The following is a 9,683-nucleotide window of genomic DNA, read 5'->3' as shown; positions in this document are numbered from 1 at the left end:
AAGCTTTTAAAAAAAGAACATTTCAAGATCTATCTTTAAGTACAGTGCTATCTGTGATAGGCTATTATCTGCACGTTTACAAGGAAGGCCAGTTAATAACACTATTATTCACATTTATGCACCAGTTACTAAAGCCAGTGAGGATGAAACTGAAGAATTCTACCAGCTTCTTCAGTCTGAAATTGATCAAACATGCACTCAGGATGCATTGATAATTACTGGTGATTGGAATGTGAAAGCTGGGAACACAGAGGAAGGATTGGTAGCTGGAAAGTAAGGCCTTGATGATAGAAATGATGCTGGGGATCACATGACAGAATTTTGCAAGTCCAATGACTTATTCATTACAAATACCTTTTCTTAACACCATAAACAGCTACTATACACACGTGTCTTTCCAGATGAATCGCACAGGAATCAAATAGACTATCTCTATGAAAGGAGATAATGGAGAAGTTCAATATCAGCCAAAAAAAGACCAGAAGCTGACTGTGGAACACACCATCAATGGCTCATATAAAAACTCAGGTTGCAGCTAAAGAAAAATGTTGCAAAATCCATGAGAGTCCAAATATGAGCTTGAATATATCTCTCCTGAATTTAGAGGCCATCTCAAGAACAGATTATATGCATTAGACACACTGTAGGATCAGAACTAGACTTTAAACCACAAGGTTGTCAGTTCAAACTCACCAGCTGCTCTTGGAAACCCTATACAGTGTCTCTATGAGTCGGAATTGACTCCATGCCACTTAGCAACAACAATCTAAGAACAAAGGAGCTGTGGGATGACAACAAGAACATCATATGTGATGAAAAATGCAAAAAATCATTTAAAAGACAGGAAAGAAAAAAAGACCAAAATGGATATCACAAGCGACTCTGGAACCTGCCTTTGAGTACAGAGAAGCTAAAACTAGTGGAAGTAATGATGAAGTAAAAGTGCTAAGTAGGAAATTTGAAAGGGCAGCTTGAGAAGACAAAGTATTAGAATGAAATGTACAAATACCTGGAGTTAAAGGGTAAAAAAAAAAGAAAGACCACACTCAGCATTTCTCAAGCTGAAGAACTAAAGAAAAAAATTCAAGCCTCGACTTAAACAATATTGAAGGATTCTTCTACGGGCAAAATATTGAGTGAAGCATCAAAAGACTATGGAAGGAATACATAAAAATTCAATACCAAAAAGAATGGGTTGATGTTTAACCATTTCAAGAGGTACCATATGATAAAGGACTAATGATATTGAAGGAAGAAATCCAAGCTGCATTGAAGGCACTGATGAAAAACAATGCTCCAAGAATAAAATTGAAATATTTCAACAAATTGATGCAGTGCTGCAGGTGCTCACACTCGTATATCAAGAAACCTGGTCAGCTGATTGGAAGAGATCCATATTTGAGCCCATTCCAAAGAAATATGACCCAACAGAATGGGTAAATCATTGAGTAATATCATTAATGTCACATGCAAGTTAAATTTAACTGAAGATAATTAAAAACCAGTTGCAACAGCACACTGACAGGGTGTTTCCAGTAATTCAAGCCAGATTCAGAAGAGGATGTTGAATGAGAGATATCATTGCTGGCATCAGATGGATCTTGGTTGAAAGCAAAGAATATTAGAAAGATGTTTACTTATGCTTTATTGACGATGCAAAAACATTTGGTTATGTGGATCATAATAAACTATGGATTGTATTGTGAAGAATGGGAAATTTAGAACTCTTAATTGTGCTCTTGAGGAACCTGTACATAGACCAAGAGGTAGTCATTTGAACAGAACAAGGGATGCAGAATTGTTTAAAATTAGAAAAGATGTGTGGTAGAATTGTATCCGATCATCATATGTAAGCTGTATGCTGAGCAAAAAATCTGAGAAACTAGATTATATGAAGAAGAACGTGGCATCAGGATTGAAGGAAGACACACCAACAACCTGCGTTATACACATTACAGAACTTTGCGTGCTGGAAGCAAAGAGGACTTGAAGCACATACTGATGAAGACCAAACACTACAGCCTTCCATATGAATTGCATCTCACTACAAATAAACCCAAAACTCCTACAACTGTACCAGTAAATAACATCATGGTAAATGGAGAAAAGATTGAAGTTGTCAAAGATTTAATTTTGCTTGCATCCACAATTAACACTTATGGAAGCCGCAGTCAAGAAAACAAATGATGTACTACATTAGGCAAATCTGCTGCAAAAGACCTTTTCAAAGTGTTAAAGAGCAGAGATGTCAGTTTGAGGACTAAGGTGTGACTGACCCAAGCCATGATATTTTAAGTAGCCTTATATGCATGTAAAAATTGAACAATAAATAAGGAAGGTTGTAGAAGAATTGATGCACTTTAGTTATGGTGCCCACAAGGAATATTGCTTATACATACCATCACTGCTAGACGAATGAACAAACATGTTTTGGGAGAAATACAGCCAGATTGTTCATTGGAAGCAATGATGGCAAGACTTCATCTCATGTGTTTTGCATGTGTTGTCAAGAAGGACCAGTACCTGGAGAAAGACATCATGATTAATAAAGTGGAGAGTCATCAGAACAGAGGAAGATCTCCAATGAGATGGACTGAGACAGTGGCAGAAACAATGGGCTCAAATAACAATTGTGAAGATGGCATTTGACTAGAGACATCTAATAGCAATGCACCCAGAAGGGAGATATGATTGCCCGTGTCAGCGTGAATGAGAAAACTGAGTTCAAGTGGCTTATCCAAGATGACATAGCTCATGAATGGTTAACACCGATAAATGAACCTTAACTCCATTCACTCTCTGCCATGCTAGATTGCTTGGATTCTTGTGTGTCTTTTTTTAACCCTTTTAGTAACCTATGGGACATATCACACCCACCAACATTTTCAGTCTCTCAGGTTTCTTGGGAAGCTGCTATCCCAGATGTAGTATGCACCACCATCTGGCAGGGGTCGGAATAACTGTGAATCTTAAGAAAGGGTCCTCATCCTAATTCTTACCACCAGAGTTCACTTGGGACGTATTTGTCCCATATGTTGTTGTGAAGTGTTGTCGAGTCAGCCCTGTCTAGGGGTTCCAAGGAGTGACTGGTGGGTTTGTACCACTGACCTTGTGGTTAGCAGTCCCATGCTTATCCTACAGCACCACACCAGAACTCCCTTTGTCCTATGTAATTGTACCCAAATCCATATAATCTCAAAAACTGTTTTCCCTTGATTTCAGCATACATTCCATTGTTGAAAAAAGATGATATCCACAAAGAAATTCCAAGCAGAAAATAAGTCAGCCATGAAACATTTAAACAGTTTTCTTTGATTTCTTTATTTGTAGAATGTCATTGGTTGTCAAAAAAGAACTGGAAAAAATTATCTTTTGTTTGTTTGTTTGTTATTGTTGCTGAGCGCTGCTGAGTGGGTTCCAACTTATAGCAACCTCATATAGGGTTTCTGAGGAGCAACAGGTGGGTTTGAACTGCTGACCCTGTGGTTTTCAGTCCATTGCTATTATGCAGTCCTGCATTATTGGGCATTAGCTGCCTTTTTGATGCCAATAACTGTGATTTCCCTTTATTTTCACTCACTTCTTCCCAAGGCTATTGTTAGCCTGAAGTCTGTCCTCAGCTACCCAAAACTTGCAGTTGGGACTTTCTCTACTGCAACATTGCAAAACTTATAATTGCACCTATTGTGGGAGTTCACAGGAGTGATCAGGCTACCACTAACCTTCATGATACTTTCCTCTGTGCAGATTAGAAAAAACTCTCTCTCCAGCTTGCTCCTAACTTGGTGAAGAAAGACATTTCATCTGCCTCCCCAACATTTTGTTATAATAGTTTTTAAACACGTGGCAAAACTAACCACCACCCACCTGTAAATTTGTCATACTTGTGGTGCTTGGTGTGTTTCTGTGATGATGAAAGTTGTGCTACTGGGATTTCAAATACTATCAGGGTCGTCCCTGGAGGACAGGTTTCAGCAGAGCTTCCAGACTAAGACAGACTAGGAAGAAAAGCCTGGTTGTCTTCTTCTGAAAAATTAGCCAATAAAAATCCTGTGGCTCCGTCCAAACCATAGGCTCTGAGGATCAGACTTTAGCCACCTAGTAGACATAGCAAACTGTCCCTCATCTGATTATTCAGTAATGCTTGTTAGTAATCTCATACATGAGCCCTGGATATCCACAGACAAATGTAAAAACCTTCCCTAAAAGCCGAGACTGTAAATTCCAAAAAGGCAAGTTCCCCCCCCCCCGCCCCCCAAAAAAAAAAAAAAGCTAAAGAGGAGATAGAGAGAAACACTTAACTGATGATATATGGAGGGGATAATAATCAATGTAATGAAACAAGCTATATGAATGGTTGAATGTGAAGCTGATGATGTGCCCTTTAAACTTTCCCCCAATAAAAAAAAAAAAAAAAAAAAAAAAAAAAAAAAAAAAATCCTGTGGCTCACAACAGACTATTGTCCAGTGCCACGCTGGAAGATGAGTCCCCGAGGTCGGACAATACCCACAATACACAGGGCTGCGACAGTGGGCTTGAGTAGCCTAAGGATCATGAAGATGACGTGGGACTTCACAACAGTTGATTCCACTGTACATCAGGTTGCTGTGAGTCGGCGATAACTTCATGGCAACAAATACAACAATTGTAACGTTGAAAGACTTTTCACAGTGGACACGCTAAACCTACCAACTAGATACTACAGCTAACATTTTCCTATACTTGTTCTATCACATTCTCTCTGGTGTGATGGTCTCTTTGTATAAACAACAAAACAAATAATACAAGACAAAAATACCTATTTTTCCATATGATGTTGCCTTGGGGAACACCATTTGGTGCATAGAATATGGGCTGGATTTCAGGCCGTCCACTGCCTCTGCCAGATACCTATGCACGATGCACAAACTATACAAGTGTACACATTGACCCTGCAGACAATTCTACAGAGAAGCATCAGTGCAATAGACTATATCCATAAAGCCCCAGTTCACTGCATAGCATTGGACTAGCATGTGACCAGCACTTAGTACAAGATGGCCAAAAACATGAATGAATGGTTAACCAATGAGAATTAACTGAACCTATTTCTTCATGGGTCTAGTCTCTGTGAACAATGACTAGCATTCAAAAAAGTTTCTAGACAGCAAACACAAGGACATGCCCACCAGGAATCTTTTACTTGGATGTAGTTTTAGTGGCACAATGATTGCAAGATGATGATTACCCAGAAGTCCTTTGACTGACAACTCATTCTGCTTCTGCTGGTCTCCTTCTCACACTCATTGAGCTTTCAGTTTCTACCCAACCAAAATTACATACTTACGGGGTGTCAGCAGGAACATAATTTAAGACCAGAGAAGAGTCATTGAAGACCTATCTAGCCAGCAAAATGAGCAAAACAATGTTTACCAGGGCAGTACCTTTGGGGGTTGCTGATGCTCCCCTAAGCCAGAGATTGAGTTAATATTAACAGGTCCAAGGTGATGTGGGGCTTGTGCAATCATGGGCTCAGGCCACCTCTTCCCTGGCTGACAACCTGCTTGTTCACCCCACCTCCTGTAGCTTGGCTGCTCTGTAGTCAACGCCTAGAAAGAGGAGGTGGATGGGGATTTGGGGTAACAGCAGGGAGTGATGCCACCCTAAACCAAGAAGGTGAAACACTGTTTAGCCTTATCAATACCCTTTCAGTAGATGTACTACCTCTTAGAGTTCATCCCCAGTAGGGACAATGGAGACATGTCAACCCAGTAGGGACATGGGGGTGCATGATGGGAAAGGGAACTCTTGGTTTCCTTAGACTTGGTCGTTCAGCCCCTCACCACTGCCAGAGTGAACTGCCTACATGTAAACCTGCCCTTAACACCACCCTATCAGAGAGTCTCCCCTCCCAGAGCAGCATTTTGCAGAGTGTAGAGATGATTCAAAATGTAGAGATAGTGGCACATTAGTTAAGTGCTCAACTGCCAACTGAAAGGCCCATGGTTCAAACCCACCGTGGGAGTAAGATGTGCTTTCATCAGGATTTACAGCCTTGGAAACCCTAAGGGGGCAATTATACTCTGTCTTGTCGGGTTGTTATGAGTCTAAATCACCTTAAAAGAGTTTGTTGTTGTTATTGTTTTTAAGAGAGGATTCATGAAAAAAAAAAAAGGGTTCCATGTTCAAATGAGTTGGGAAACATTGTGATATTTCAAAGGAACTGAGAAGTCTTGCAGTGTAAGGACTTCTCTAGAGTTTTCCAGAATGACATGGCCAAGAGACCTGTCTTACCCACAACACCAACCAACACCCAGGGAAGTACCCCAAGACAAGCCTTTCTCCATGATAGATTCCCAAAGTCCTGTCCAGGATTGAACTACCTCCTGAACTTCCGTTGGCCTACCTACCCTGCCGCATCTCCCAGCAACACCTGCCATTTAGTTCTTAGATTAATATTTGGCATTTTCTTAAAATAGAAAAGTGTGAAAAAAATCACACAAAATGATCTCTGAATCTACCACCCAGAAGACCTCCACTTAAAGCAAAAAACAAAACAAAACAAAAAAAGAATGTATTTATGTGATTCTGTGAAAATGGAAACCATTTTGTGCTTGTTTAGAACCTTCCATGGGCTCTCTTATGGGTTGAATTGCTGTCTCTCCTCCCCATGAAAATGAGTTTCAAATCCTAACTTCCATGCCTGGGAGGTTACAGTCCCATTTGAGAATGAATTTTCTGTTATATTAGTGAGGCAGGGTTAGGATAGGGTGTAACTTGAGTCAGTCTATTTTGAGATATAAAAAGAGATTAAACATGTTCTGTGGAATGTAAAACTGATGATCTGCTCTGTAAACCTCCACTCAATTCACAATAAAGCCTTAACAAAAAAAGAGATTAAAACAAGTGAGCAGAGAGAGAGTAAAGGGCAAACTAAAGGTGCCAAGGGAAAGAATCATGCCAAGACAAGGAGCAGAAGCTAAAGAGATGAGGGCCTACAGAAAGAGAAAGGCTTCCCTAGAGCCATCCCTCCAGATTATGACCTGTGGCACCGTGGGGTAATGCACTGGACTGCAAAGTTGCTTGAATCAGAGGTCGGCTGTTCAAACCTACCAGTCCTTGGAAACCCTATACAGGGTCCTTATGAGTAGGAACGCACTCAAGGGCAGTTAACAACAACAATAAGGATGGGTTGAGTATATTTGCATATTTCTACTGACCATTTGTAGTTTTCTAAAGTTTGTCTGCTTAAGTTGATGGTCAATTTTTTTTTTTTTTAAATGTGGTTAATTATTTCTTCCTTATAGTTTGGAATTAATTCTTTAAAATTAAAGTGGTGATCCCCTCGTCATATCTGTTTTGGTAAGATTTTTTTAGTTTGCCCTTTAATTTTGTTTATGGCTTTAGGGGCATACAGTACAAAATATAAGGTCAACTTTTAAGAAAAGTAACTTCTGGATTTTCTGTCTGCTTTAAGCAGGTCTGGTGTGGCGCTGTGGGATAATGCATCAGACTGCAAGGTTGTTTGAACTGCAAGGTCGGTGGTTCAAGCTCACCAGCCACTTCTTGGAAACCTTATACAGGGTCACTATGGGTCAGAATTGAGTTGATTGCACTTAACAAGAGCAACATCCACTCCAAATTCAAGAAATCAATCAACCTATGTTCTTTTCTAGGACATTTATGGTTCCTTTCTTAACAAATGCTTTAATCGTTGATCTACCCAGAATTTTCTATGTCATTTATTTATTTACCTTGGACTTGACAATCCTGTACTAAGTGTGATCTTCCAGGTATTTGCAGACCCTTCCCATGTCAACCCACTATTTGCCCTGTCACTTAGCTTGGTCTCCCCATGACAGCCCTCCTACAAATCTCAAATACTCAAGTTGCTCAATTCTGGTTTCCCACCCACCTCCATGAAAGCCCCTGCCCTTCCCCTGCCAACTCTTCACACTTTATGTATGAATTTATTTGCTCCTCTCAAGAGCTCGAAGAGACAGGTGTCAAGGGTGGAAATAACTTTAAGAACAAATGTCCTTTAGGACAGGGAGCCACCACTCTTCTGTCAGTCTGTCCTACTGTGGTGGCTTGTGAGTTGCTGTGATGCTGGAAGCTATACCATGGGTATTTTAAATACCAGCAGGGTCACCTCTGGTGGACAGGTTTCAAATGAACTTCCAGACTAAGACAGACTAGAAAGAAGGAGAGACAGACTAATTCCAAATATTGAGTCACTGAAAACCTTATGAATAGCAGTGAATACTGTCAGACAGCACTAGAATATTGAATATTGAAACATGATGAAAGCACCAGAACATTGTCAGACTCAGTGCTAGAAGATGAGCCCCTCAGGTTGGAAGGCACTCAAAGTACAACTGGGGAAGAACTACCTCCCCAAAGTACAGTTGACCATGATGATGTAAATGGAGTAAAGCTTTTGGAACATTCATTCGCTGATGGGGAACAACTCAAAATGAGGAGGAACAGCTCAAAATATCCATTAATAATGAGAACATGGAATGTATGAAATATTAATCTAGGAAAATTGGAAATTGTCAAAAAATGAAATGGAACACATAAACATTGATACCCTAGGCATTAGTGAGCTGAAATAGACTAGCGTTGGCCATTTTTAATCTGCCAACCACATAGCTTACTATGCAGGGAATGACAAATTGAAGAGGAATGGTGTCACATTCTTCATCTAAAAGGACATTTCAAGATCTGTGTTGAAGTACAACATTGTCTGTGATAGCATAATATCCATACACCTACTACGAAGACCAGCGAATACAACTATTATTAAAATGTATGCACCAACCACTAAAGCCAGTGATGATGAAATTAAAGAATTCGCCCAGTCTGAAATTGATCAAACATGCAACCAGGGTATATTGATAATTACTGGTGATTGTTTGAAAGGTTGAAAACAAAGAAGAAGGATCAGTAGTTGGAAAATAATGGTCTTGGTGATAGAAATGATGCTGGAGATGGTGTGATAGAGTTTTCCAAGACTTGCCATTGAAAATACCTTTTTTAAATAACAAAAAGATGACTATACATGTGGACTTCACCAGAGGGAATACACAGAAATCAAATTGACTACATCTGTGGAAAGAGATGGTAGAAAAACTCCAAATAATCAGTCAAAACAAGGCCACGGGTAGACTGTGGAATAGACCATAATTGCTGGTATACAAATTCAAACTGAAGCTGAAGAAAATTAAAATGAGTCCATGATAGCCAAAATATGAATTTGAACATATCCCATCTGAATTTATATATCATCTCAAGAACAGATTTGATGAATTAGACACTAATGCCCGAAGACCAGAAGATGGGATGACATCAAGAGCATCATACAGCAAGAAAGCAAAAGGTCATTAAGAAAACAAGAAACAAGAAAAAGACCAAAATGAATGTCAGAAGAGATTCTAAACCTTGCTCTCCAGCATAGAGATGCTAAAGCACATGGAAGAAATGAGGAGATAAAATAGTTAAATAGAAAATTTCAAAGGGCAGCTTGAGATGACAAAGCCAAATATATAATGAAATGTGCAAAGATTGGGTGATAGAAAACCAAAAGAGAAGAATATGTTCAGAATTTCTCAAGCTGAGGGAACTGAAGAAAAATTCAAGCCTCGACTTACAATATTGAAGGACTTATGGACAAAAGATTGAATGATGCAGAAAGCATCAA

This window comes from Chrysochloris asiatica, unplaced genomic scaffold (assembly GCF_000296735.1).
Source record: "Chrysochloris asiatica unplaced genomic scaffold, ChrAsi1.0 scaffold00025, whole genome shotgun sequence".
NCBI lineage: Eukaryota > Metazoa > Chordata > Mammalia > Afrosoricida > Chrysochloridae > Chrysochloris > Chrysochloris asiatica.
This window is presented reverse-complemented; position numbering follows the sequence as displayed.